At 46.6% G+C, this 11481-nt stretch overlaps 1 pseudogene; it reads left to right on the forward strand.

Moving 5' to 3' along the window:
- The first annotated feature begins 2395 nt into the window (after positions 1–2395).
- Positions 2396–2977, forward strand: LOC134484405 (large ribosomal subunit protein eL19-like; annotated as a pseudogene).
- Positions 2978–11481: the final 8504 nt, after the last annotated feature.

An 11481-nucleotide genomic window follows, 5' to 3' on the forward strand; every position in this document is an offset into this window, starting at 1 on the left:
TGGGTTTAAAAAGAGATAGAGGTAGATCCCAGGAGCCTGACATCAGGGAAGCTGAGCTCTGGTGCACACAAGGCCAGATGTTACAGGGTGAGGGTCATGGTGCAGGGGACATTAGGGCCAAGGAGACATAACAGGGACATTCTTGGGACTTAGGTTGCCTGTGCTGCCTCCACACAGAAGCCTGATGATGATGGTGCAAGCTGGAGGAGAGCCATCTCCAACGGTAGAGGTTGCTGTTATCTAAATGTCTCCCCTACCTCACCACTAGGAAGATGTCACCAAAGATGACATCATTGGGAAGCAGTACTTTGGAGGGTGTGACTTCAGTCATAAAGATTGACTCCTCCTCTGTGTTATTGGTGCACTTATGTTTAAAAAGAATCCCCAGAGAGCTTGCTGGACCTTCTCAGCCCAGAAAGATATAGGCAGAACGCACCATCTACAAGCCAGGTAGCAGGCTTCAGTCAATTTGCCAGGCTCTGATCTTGGACTTGAAGCCTCATTATCAGCCATCCAGTCTCTGAGACTGGAGTGACAGCAAGCTGGCTGGTTCCTGGGTGAGGCAGGGATCAGCCAGGAGAGGGGTGAACACACAATGTGCTTCTTGATTTCTAGTGAGAACAGAATGCAGATGAATGCTTCAAGGCTAAGCAACATGAGTGGCACGGCTTGGTAAATCTCGGGCCCAAAATATAAACCAAACAAGAAAAATAAATTGTATGAGAGAGTTGGCAGACATGATCACTAATCTTGGTTGATGACTTCACTGACTCTGAATTCAATTAAAATGCATGCATCTGGGCACTCTTGTGAGGGATTTTCTTGATCAGGTTATTGGAATCAGGAAGATTTGCCCTAAGTGTGGGTGGGACCTTCTGGTGGCAACCGAGATTTAAGAATGTGAAAGAAGGAGGCTTTGATTTTTGTCTGCCTGCCTTCACTCTCACTGGCAAGTTCATCTCTCCTGTGGCTGCTGCATTCCTTTGCTAATATTCTAACCACCTTCTCTGATATCTCATTGTAGACTGAAGACCAACTCCTCCAGGAAACTCACATGCCTTCAGCACCAGGTTAAGATGGCTGAGGCATCAATCATCATAGACTGAGTAGCCAACGGGGTTTTCAGTACCCTTGTATGGGACAGCCATTGTTAGATTATCCAGTGGTCTGTAAGTCAAATTACCTTTTGATGTGTTTGGTGGTTTGAATAGGAGTGGGCACCATAGACTCATGTGTTTGAATGCTTGACCTATGAGGAGGGATACTATTAGGAGGTGTGGCCTTGTTGGAGTAGGTGTGACCTTGTTGGAGTAGGTGTGGCCTTGTTGGAGTGGGTGTGGCCTTGTTGGACTAGGTGTGGCCTTGTTGGAGTGGGTGTGGCCTTGCTGCAGTAGGTGTGGCCTTGTTGGAATAGGTGTGGCCATGTTGGAGTGGGTGTGGCCTTGTTGGAGTGGGTGTGGCCTTGATGCAGTAGGTGTGTCTTTGTTGGAGTAGGTGTGGCCTTTTTGTAGTATGTGTGTCCTTGTTGGAGTGGGTGTGGCCCTTTTGGAGTGGGTGTGGCCTTGTTGCAGTAGGTGTGGCCTTGTTGCAGTAGGTGTGGCCTTGTTGGAGTAGGTGTGGCCTTGTTGGAGTGGGTGTGGCCTTGCTGCAGTAGGTGTGGCCTTGTTGGAATAGGTGTGGCCATGTTGGAGTGGGTGTGGCCTTGTTGGAGTGGGTGTGGCCTTGCTGCAGTAGGTGTGGCCTTGTTGGAATAGGTGTGGCCATTTTGGAGTGGGTGTGGCCTTGTTGGAGTGGGTGTGGCCTTGATGCAGTAGGTGTGGCTTTGTTGGAGTAGGTGTGGCCTTGTTGGAGTATGTGTGGCCTTGTTGGAGTGGGTGTGGCCCTTTTGGAGTGGGTGTGGCCTTGTTGCAGTAGGTGTGGCCTTGTTGGAGTAGGTGTGGCCTTGTTGCAGTAGGTGTGGCCTTGTTGGAGTAGGTGTGGCCTTGTTGGAGTGGGTGTGGCCTTGTTGGAGTGGGTGTGGCCTTGTTGGAGTGGGTGTGGCCTTGTTGGAGTAGGTGTGGCCTGGTTGGAGTAGGTGTGGCATTGTTGGAGTAGGTGTGGCCTTGTTGGGTTGGTTGTGGCCTTGTTGGAGTAGGTGTGACTTTGTTGGAAGAAGTGTGCCACTATGGTGACTTTTCTTTGAGATTTGTATATACTCAAACTATGCCCAGTGGTACAGACAACTCCTTTCTGCTGTCTGTGCATCAAGAACTTTGGGCTCCTCCAGCACCAAGTCTGCCTGGATGCTCCATGATTCCTGCCATGATGAAAATGGACTGAACCTCTGAAACTGTGAGCCAGCTGCAGTGGAATCTTGTCCTTTATAAGAGTTACCTTGGCTATTGAGTCTGCAGCCATGAGCATGCTCAGGCTACAGAAGAGGCTTGCCTCTAGTGTCTTCCACTGTGCTAAAAAGAAGGTCCAGTTAGACCCCAATGAGACCAATAAAATCGCCAATGCCAACTCCTCTCAGCTGATCAGAAAGCTGATTGAAGATGGCCTTATCATCTGGAAGCCTTTAACTGTATATTCTCAGTCTTGCTGCCGTAAAATACCTTGAAGGGCAGGCATATGGTCATAGGGAAGAGAAAGGGTACTGCCAACACTTGGGTGCCTGAGAGGGTGACCTGGATGAGAAGGATGAGGATCCTGCACCGGCTTCTCAGGAGATACTGGGAATCTAAGAAGATTGACCACCATATGTATCTCAGCCTGTACCTGAAGGTCAAAAGGAATGTATTCAAAAATCAATGGATTCTTTTGGAGCAGATCCACAAACTGAAGGCAGAGGAAGCCCACAAGAAGCTACTGGTTGACCAGGATGAAGCTTACAAATCTAATACCAAGGCAGCACAAAAACGCGTGGGAGGAGCGCCTCCAGACCAAGAAGGAGGAGATCATCAAGACTCTGTCAAAGGAGGAAGAGACCAAGAAATAAAGCTTCCTTCACATCTGTGCATAGTGACCTCACTGTGGCCTCACATGATCAGTCATTAAAATAAAAGAAGCCTTAAAATTAAAAAAGAGTTACCTGGCCTGTGGTGTCTGTTCACAGCTATGGAAATCTAACTAAGACAATTTGTATTCATTCTGCCATATCTGTTTCTCTGGAAACCCTAATACAATAGCGATCTAGAGAGAGGAACAAGTACCCACCAGACAACATAAATTCCAGTTTACTTTTCTGGTGAATATGAACTTGTTGTGGTTTTAATAAAAATACAAACTTGTTGGTTTTTTGTTTGTTTGTTTTGGGGTGTTGTTGTTGCTGCTGCTGTTTTAGTCATTGTTGTTGTTGTTGTTGTTGTTGTTTTTGTTGTTGTTGTTTTTGTTGTTGTTTTAAAGAAGAAACACATTAAGCCTCTTCATCCCTAAATGGCTGGCAAATACCCGAGCCCATATCAGCTAAAGTGATTAAGGCATTAGGAATGTGTGTACACAAAAACATAAAGTTATCCTGTCTAGTTCAGATGAGAGCAACATCAGCGATGTGGGCCTGCCTAGAGCCTCAACCATTTAATTCAGACAATTCAGGACACACTGTCAGCAGCCTGTCTGGCCAACAGAGACCAGGGCTACCCCACTTAAAAGAGAGCTGTTGGGATCCATGCTCAGCATCACCCATATTCCAAACCTCATACATTTTAAAAATCAGATGTGTTTATATTATCGAATGTGTGAATGATCTGGCTACATGGAACTGTGGGCACCACGTGCCTGCCTGATGTCTGAAGAGGCCAAGAGAGGGCATTAGATCTCCTTAAACTGGCTAACACTTCAACAGTGAGCCATCATATGGATGCTCGGAATAGAACCTGGGTCCTCTGCAAGAGTAACAAGTATTCTTCATGGCTGAGCTCTCTCTCTAAGCCCCAGAAACTGTGTCCTGTCCCCGGAGATGCTCTGCTACTCTCCAAAACCACATGGATACTTGGTGCCCATCCCCGAAAATAGACTTCACCCTATCAATAAAGAAGATGCCATGGCTGGTGGTATTGTAGACACTAAGAGACTCTGAGGGAAAGTGCCTTGTATAGGGGAGTCCTGTGAGAACCAAGAATGGAGGAGCACCCTGGACTGGAGAGAGATTGGGTTGGGCCATTGCAGAAGATAAAAGAGTGATGGTGCCAAGGACATTTGAGCAATCCCGTGAACTATCCAGTCTGGGGTCTTAGTTAGGTTTCCACTGTTGAGAAGAGACACCATGACCAAGGACAACATGTAATCGGGGCTGGCTTACAGGTTAAGAGGGTCAGTCCATTATCATCAAGGAAGAGGGCATGGCAGTGTGCAGACAGACCTGGTGCTAGAAAAGGAGCTGAGACTTCAACATCTTCATCTAAATGAATCCAGGAGCAGACTGTCTCCCACATGGCTGGGAGAAGGATTTCAAGAACTCACCCCACAGTGAGACCCCTCCTCCAAGAAGGTCAACCTCCTCATAGTGCCATTCCCTGGACAGTGTATATTCAAACCACCACAGGGTCTCTTCACATATATGATAATTACACCATTGTTTATAGTCTTGCTTAAAGACTCATGATGTTTGCGTGAAGAACATTCGTTGGGTCTGGGTGGCTCCAAAACCCCAAGAACATGAAGTCCTGTGTCTCCCTGAAGTATGAAATTGGCATGTGTGCACAGCCCCTCCCATCCTCTGCAATATCATAATGTTAAGTGTGTGCAGGTCCAGTGTGCAGACTGTAAGTACCGGCATGTGTGCGTTCTTGAGCCGCACACTCAACAGAATCAGCATGAGCCTTCTGTACTTTTTTTTATGGCTCTGAACTCTGTCCTAGACTGATGGGCAAGTAGTTCTGAGAAGGAAGATTGCTGGGTGCAGACAAAGGCATGAAGGTATGTGATTTAATTACAGAGCTGGAGGAATCTGGCTCATTTCTTCCTGTACCACATGAGAGATGAAGTCACTCTGCCCAGCCAATTGCAAAAAAAAAAAAAAAATCACAGAGAAAATGCACATAGGCTGCTTGTTTTATCTAGACTAGATCATGAGCCCCGATCAGATTTAAATCTCTATATGTACAGAGGAATAATTTCTTTTTGGTGCAGAGATGCCATCCTTTGCAAGCACGCAGGCCAAGATTAGGCAGATCTGGGTGTTTGGTGTGAGAACACCTCTCTTCCTGTGGAGTCCCCCTCATGACCACTAAGGTGGCCATATGATCCCAAGTTCACCACCATTCTGCTCAGCCATATAACATATGAAGTAGAACACATGATTTGTGGAGATGAGATGGGCATATTTTAGACCATCTCCTATGCACGAGAGAGCAGCGTTGAAAGGACTGGAGAAGATGTTGGCTGACCCCAGGCCTTTTCTCACAGAAACAGCTGACAAACCGCCCCAAAATGTTCCAGTTATGGATGTTTCCTTCAATAACATAGAGGTTAAAATAGCACACTTGCCTCCCCCTCCCTCCCCTAAGTGATGGGCGGCGGGCACACGGGCCACCAGGCTTCCTATAGGAGAAGCCTCTCTGCTTCTCTCAGAGCAGCTCTCCAAGAAAATAAATAGCATGTGCTCATTATTAAAATGAGGCTTAATTAATGTAGAACTCGCCCCCAAACTTTCCAAGACACCCATGGTAATGAGCTCCCAGCTCTCTTCACCTCCAGTTTGTGATGTCAAGCTGAAGAGCTCCATGTGACAGAAGGTGGGATGCTAAGGACCCAACAGCAGTTTGACTCCACAGTCTCACAGCTTGCAGAAGTATCTCGGCCCTAAAGCCTGTGTTCAGCCATCCTTTCAGGGGTAAAGGTGGTGTGGTTGATGACGAACTCCCCAGAGAGCCTCTGAGGTTATAAAAGAGGCTGAACTCAAGAGACTTTGAGGCTGTCTCTAATTTACACACCTGAACCAGTCCCGGCCATAATTCTAGCCAAAACGTTTCATAGATAGTAGAGCAAAAGGCACTGAGTCATGCTGACCTTTATTCATAGACTCACATCCTTGCTCAACCGACGAGAACACACCTCCAGAGTCCTGGAGGAAGCAGCATTGTGCCTGTGGTGCGAACAAGACTGGATAGAGGAACTGGAGAGTTAAGGGTGACACTAAAATGGAGAGAAGCTATCTTCTGGGGTCTAGCCTTGGTCTCCTGATGGCTGAGCATCAGAAAGATCAACACAACCGACCCAGCCAAGGCTGCCTGCAGAGATAGTGCACGTTTTCCTAAAGATATCTCAGTCGAGGCCGAGAAACACATGGGCCTGAAGATACAGCCCATCAGTTAAGAGCATGTTCCAAACTCGCAGGGAACCCAAATTCTGTTCTTAGGATCCACTTAAGCAGCTCACAGCTGCCTGTAAATCAGCTCCCAGGAACCTGAGGTCCTCTTCTGGTCTCCAAGGGAACCTGTAAACAATAAGCATGTGTGCGCTTGCATACACACACACACACACACACACACACACACACACACACACACACAATAGAAACTGTCCTTACTGAGTGTCAGGAAATATATGGTTTCTGGTTTCACGCTGTTACTAATGCACTCTCAACCCGAAACCCAAATGATGTAACTCATAAAACAATCTTTAAACTTTATTATAAAAAAAAAATCACCTAAGAGAAACAAGTGATGGGCTAGAGAGATGGGTCAGTCCTAAAGAGCAATGGCTGCTCTTGCAGAGGACCTGAATTCCATTCCGAGCACACACTTGGCAGCTCACAACCATCCATAAGTCCAGTTCAAATGGATCAGTCACCCTCTTCTGATCTCTAAGGTTCCCGAATGCATATAGCACAAGCACATAGGTGCAGGTACATATGAAATAACAAAATAAATAGAAAAAAATTTAAATAAAAACAAGTATATTCAATCACTATATTTTACCTAATTTTTAAACTTCACTTTATCCTTCAACCTTGCTATAAATTGTATCTTTTCAATAATGGGGCCTGAAAAGCCACAGAATTGTGTATAAAGCTCTCTTTAAATGCCCATGTTTAAATCAGAAATAGTGACAGTCACCTTCTCTGTGTAATAAACTCAATGATTTCCCCCTGTGGTGTAGTAGGGAATCCAGCTTTTCCTGAATGGAGGTTCCTGAGTGGGACAGGAACTGCTCAGGCTCTGACTGCAGTATCCAGTGTCCCCACCACTGCTGACAAAGGACAGAGCCCTCCCCATGGGTCCCACACACTCCAGATGCTGGTGCAATAATCGAGCCTCTTGATTTCCCTTTCTGTGTGGTAAAGTTATCCATTCACCTGGAATTCATCCAGAACCTTCAAGAGTCAGAAACATCATGCAGAACAAAGCAGCGTCTCTGGCCCTCTACAAGGTCCTGAGAACATCCACTAAGTCCAGTTCACTGAGAAGATGAGGGCAGCCTGTCATTGCCACACCCTCCCTGGGAACAGAGAGGGTGGGCATTGGAAGCAAACACACTCTTTTTCCCATTCCTCATGGTTCCCATTCCTTACATATTAAACATGCAACTTGCAGATTCATCAGACAAAACACCAGGGGCTGGGAGATGGCTCATTACCTTAGGGATTCAATAATCATAATTTAAATTCTCAGCCCTGGGCACTCTGTCTGGAGCCGCACTCATTCCGATGTGGGCTCTGCCAAAAGGAAGACATCTGGCTGGCATGTACAGGGCAATACTGCAGCCCCACCCCCTTTCAGTCTCACATTCACTCACTAATCAATAATCATGGGGCTCAGTGCAGAGGCCACTGGCTTGAAGAAGAGCATGAGGACATCGAGTTTGTGCTAATTCAGCCTGATCACAGGATGTTTCGGTGATGTCAGAGCCACGGTCTCCAGGACACCACCTGGACCCATTCTCTCTCTGATTTAACACCTTAATTGGGAAGGACATGACGGGAGGATACTGGAGAAAGTCCATTGTAGACCAAGTCCTGCCAAGTCCCCAGTAGTGAAGTGGTCCCACAGCCACAAACCCTTTCACCCCTCCATCCACTTAAACCTGTGATTCATGAATGATATTAATAGAAACCAGCCAGGCATGGCCATGCCTATGGTGCTATGTCCAGCAACAGATGTCTCCTATAGTGATTGTATTAGAATAACCATAACCCAAGAATGCAGCCCACTCATCGGTGCCATATCACCTTCACTAACAAGGCTGGTGGTGGCGCTGGAAAAGGCAGCTGGAACTTAGGCTGTGCCTAAGCTGGTCCTGACTGTAATTGATCTGTTTCTTCCTGAGGGGAAACTGAGGAATGTGACTAGTTTCAGATGTGGATCTCTCAGCTCTGACATTGCCGCCTTTGTTAGTCAGTGTCTGAAATGGCCCAGAGGCCCTGGGGAATCTGGCTTGGGACAGGAGAGATGCTTTTCATCCTAATTCACCATGGTTCCCCCAAGTGATGACAACATGGTTTGCCTATTCACTTGATGCTGTCCTGGCCAGTCTGCTGGCTAACAGAGAAGCAGCACCTCTTCCTCTGCATCCAGCAAGGTCTATTCAACCCCCTTAATCCTCCAGACCAGCTTCTCCCATTCCTATGAGCACAATGAATCTTTAAAGAATTTTAGGGCCCTGAAAATGAGGGAAACCTTGTGGTATTTGTCCATTTTGCTTGGGATCGGCCCTCCCAATGTAAGCCCTTCTCTAATTAAAAGTTCAGATACCAAACAGACCCGAACAGACATATCTCTACCCAGAAGCTCAGGAAAATACTCAAATTTCAGAGAATCTTGAAATCCAGCTATCCACCCTGTTTCCTGCTATGGCCCAACACATGAACACACACATACACACACACACACACACACACACACACACACACACACACACACACACACACACACAGAATCTGGCTGGCCCTTTCTTCTCCTAGACTAGAAATTGTAGGTAATAATTTATGCTTTACATGTTCCCAAGGATCAATGTGCCATGTTCTATCTGACCACTGACATGACTTGATGCCTTAGAAAACATGACTTGCCAGAGCTCCGTTTCTATGTGTGGGGGACAGAGAGTGGGCACAGTGGCCAACCTCACTGTCCCCATTGCTATCTGCTTTGGTCCTAGTTTCCTTGTACAAAGACAGATAGTCTGGTGTCTACTCCTCTCCTGGCAACCCTTGCCCACAACTGCACCTCTGAAAGTCTTTCTCTTCCTCCAAGGAAAGGACTTCTTGGTATTTTAAGGCTGAGGCAGGGGAATCATTGCAAGCATGAGGCCAGCCTTGGCTATATAGTGAGACACTGTCTTGAAAGGGGGAGTGGAGGAAGAAGGGGAAGGAAAAAGGAGCAGAAGGAAGCAGAGGGGTAAGGAGGGATAGAGGGATGGCGTGCTGTAATCATCTATCTCCAATGCTCACCAACAGAGCTATAGCTTTCATAAACTCCATGAAGAGTCCCAATGTAAGGGTGCACAGTCATTCACTGAACACACACATACACACATGCACACACACACACACACACACACACACACACAATCATCTCATGCAATACCTCCATCCAAAGAGAGAGCACACAGCTTAGGCTCAGAGTCTCTCGGTGAATGGCAGTCAGCTTCTGCATTTGGAAATTGAGCCCATACGACTAAGAGGCAACACATCAGAGGACACCTGCACACCATGCTTACCCTGGCACCACTCTCAGTACCCAAGATGTGGAATGAGCCTGAGCATCCATTAATAGACCATTGAATAAGTCCCGGTACAAATACACAATGGAATTTTATCCAGACACAAAAGGGATAGAATTAAGTCTTTGGTAGGAAATCAACCAGACACCGAGAAGCAAATACAATATTTTTTGTCTTGTTTGTGAGTCCTGTAATTCTTTACAGAATCTTTATGGGTGCTTAACAGATCCAAAAACAAAAACAAAAAACAAACAAAAAAACAAAAACAAAACAAACAAACAAACAAAAAAATACAAAACCCAACTATGTCCATATGTCATGAAGGCAACAAAGGCCTGGAGAAGGAAGGAGACTAGGCAGGGGGTGGGGTATGGGGGTGATCAGGAAAGTCCAATAGGGTAAAGCACATGACATGGTGAAAAGAAGTTGTCTTCATGCAACCCAGCACTGTGGATAATGAATAGACACTGATATAAAAAAATGAAGAAGGAAAGAGAAAAAGAAAAGATTACAATTTCAGTGTCAGAGACACTGATGAGGCTGAGGACCGCCACCTACATTCCAAATGCACCGAGAGCCATGTGCCCCTGGCCTGAGATGACTTAGGTATCATTCTTTTGAAATTTGAAAACACTTGCTCAGTCAAATATGAGCATTCGACATATAGTACAGAAGCCAGGGAGATGGATCCACAACTAAAGCATTTTCCATCGAAGCACAGAGACCTAGTACAGCTCCCCTCCCCTAGAAACCCACATAAATGGGGGGAGGGGTCAAATGGGGTGGGAGTGGAGGTTGCCTATAATTAAAGCCTGGGAAGGCAGAGTTTGGGATTCCAGAGAGGAAAGTGGCAAGCAGAACTGGTCATATCAATGAGTCTGATTTTGACTGAAAGACCTTGCTGTGGAGAATCTGATAGGAAAGCAATGAAAATCTATGACATCATATCACATATACACACATGTCTGCACAATGCACATTATTTTTTTTTCCTTCGGGACTGGGGACCGAACCCAGGACCTTGCACTTCCTAGGTAATCGCTCTACCACTGAGCGAAATCTCCAACCCAACACAATACACATTCAAACACATGAGTACACATACATATCTCTCACACACACAAAGAAAGAAAGAAATAGAGAAGAGAGATAGAAAGAAAGAGAGAAGGAAAGAAAGAAATGGATAGATAAAATACATAAATTGAACTGCAATTAGGCTCCATTTATCCGTTTTTGATGTAAAAAGAAAGGGGTTGGTCGAAATGCCTTGTTTTGTTCTTTAAGTAGCGCTGAAGACCCAATCCAAGACCTTGTGCAGCTAAACGCTCTTCCTGTAGCGCTACTAGGCGCTCACGGACCTACAAAGGGCAGGTTTCCCTCTCAAATTGGAGGTATACGGCTGTACCCAGGTCAGAGGTGGATGCAGGTCTCCCAGGTGAGATCTCACGGAGATATCGTCCCTCTGACTGGCGCTAGAGGGCTCACGTGGCCTGGAGCCCCTCCCTGTGTTCTTCAATCTCGGATAGTCCAGGCAGGGCTCTCCAAACCCCCATCCCCAACCCACCCTAAACCCGGAAGGTGGGGACTGAGCCTGAAACAGCCTTGCAGCTGTCAAGATGGGGGGACCCTGCCTGCTCCCTCTCGCGGCACCCCAGAGCTGGTGGGAGGGACTGGAGGAAGGTTTTCCTTGGGCACCCTAGAAGAGACCTCAACTCGGACAGAAGATTTTCTCCGTGCACAGTGGATGTCACGTCTTAGATATCTTGATGGTCACTCTTGCTTTGGGATCAATGGTTGGGGGTGGAGATTTGCAGCAGTATCTCTGAGAATGTCTTAAAGACT

Source organism: Rattus norvegicus, chromosome Y, assembly GCF_036323735.1.
Source record: "Rattus norvegicus strain BN/NHsdMcwi chromosome Y, GRCr8, whole genome shotgun sequence".
Lineage (NCBI taxonomy): Eukaryota > Metazoa > Chordata > Mammalia > Rodentia > Muridae > Rattus > Rattus norvegicus.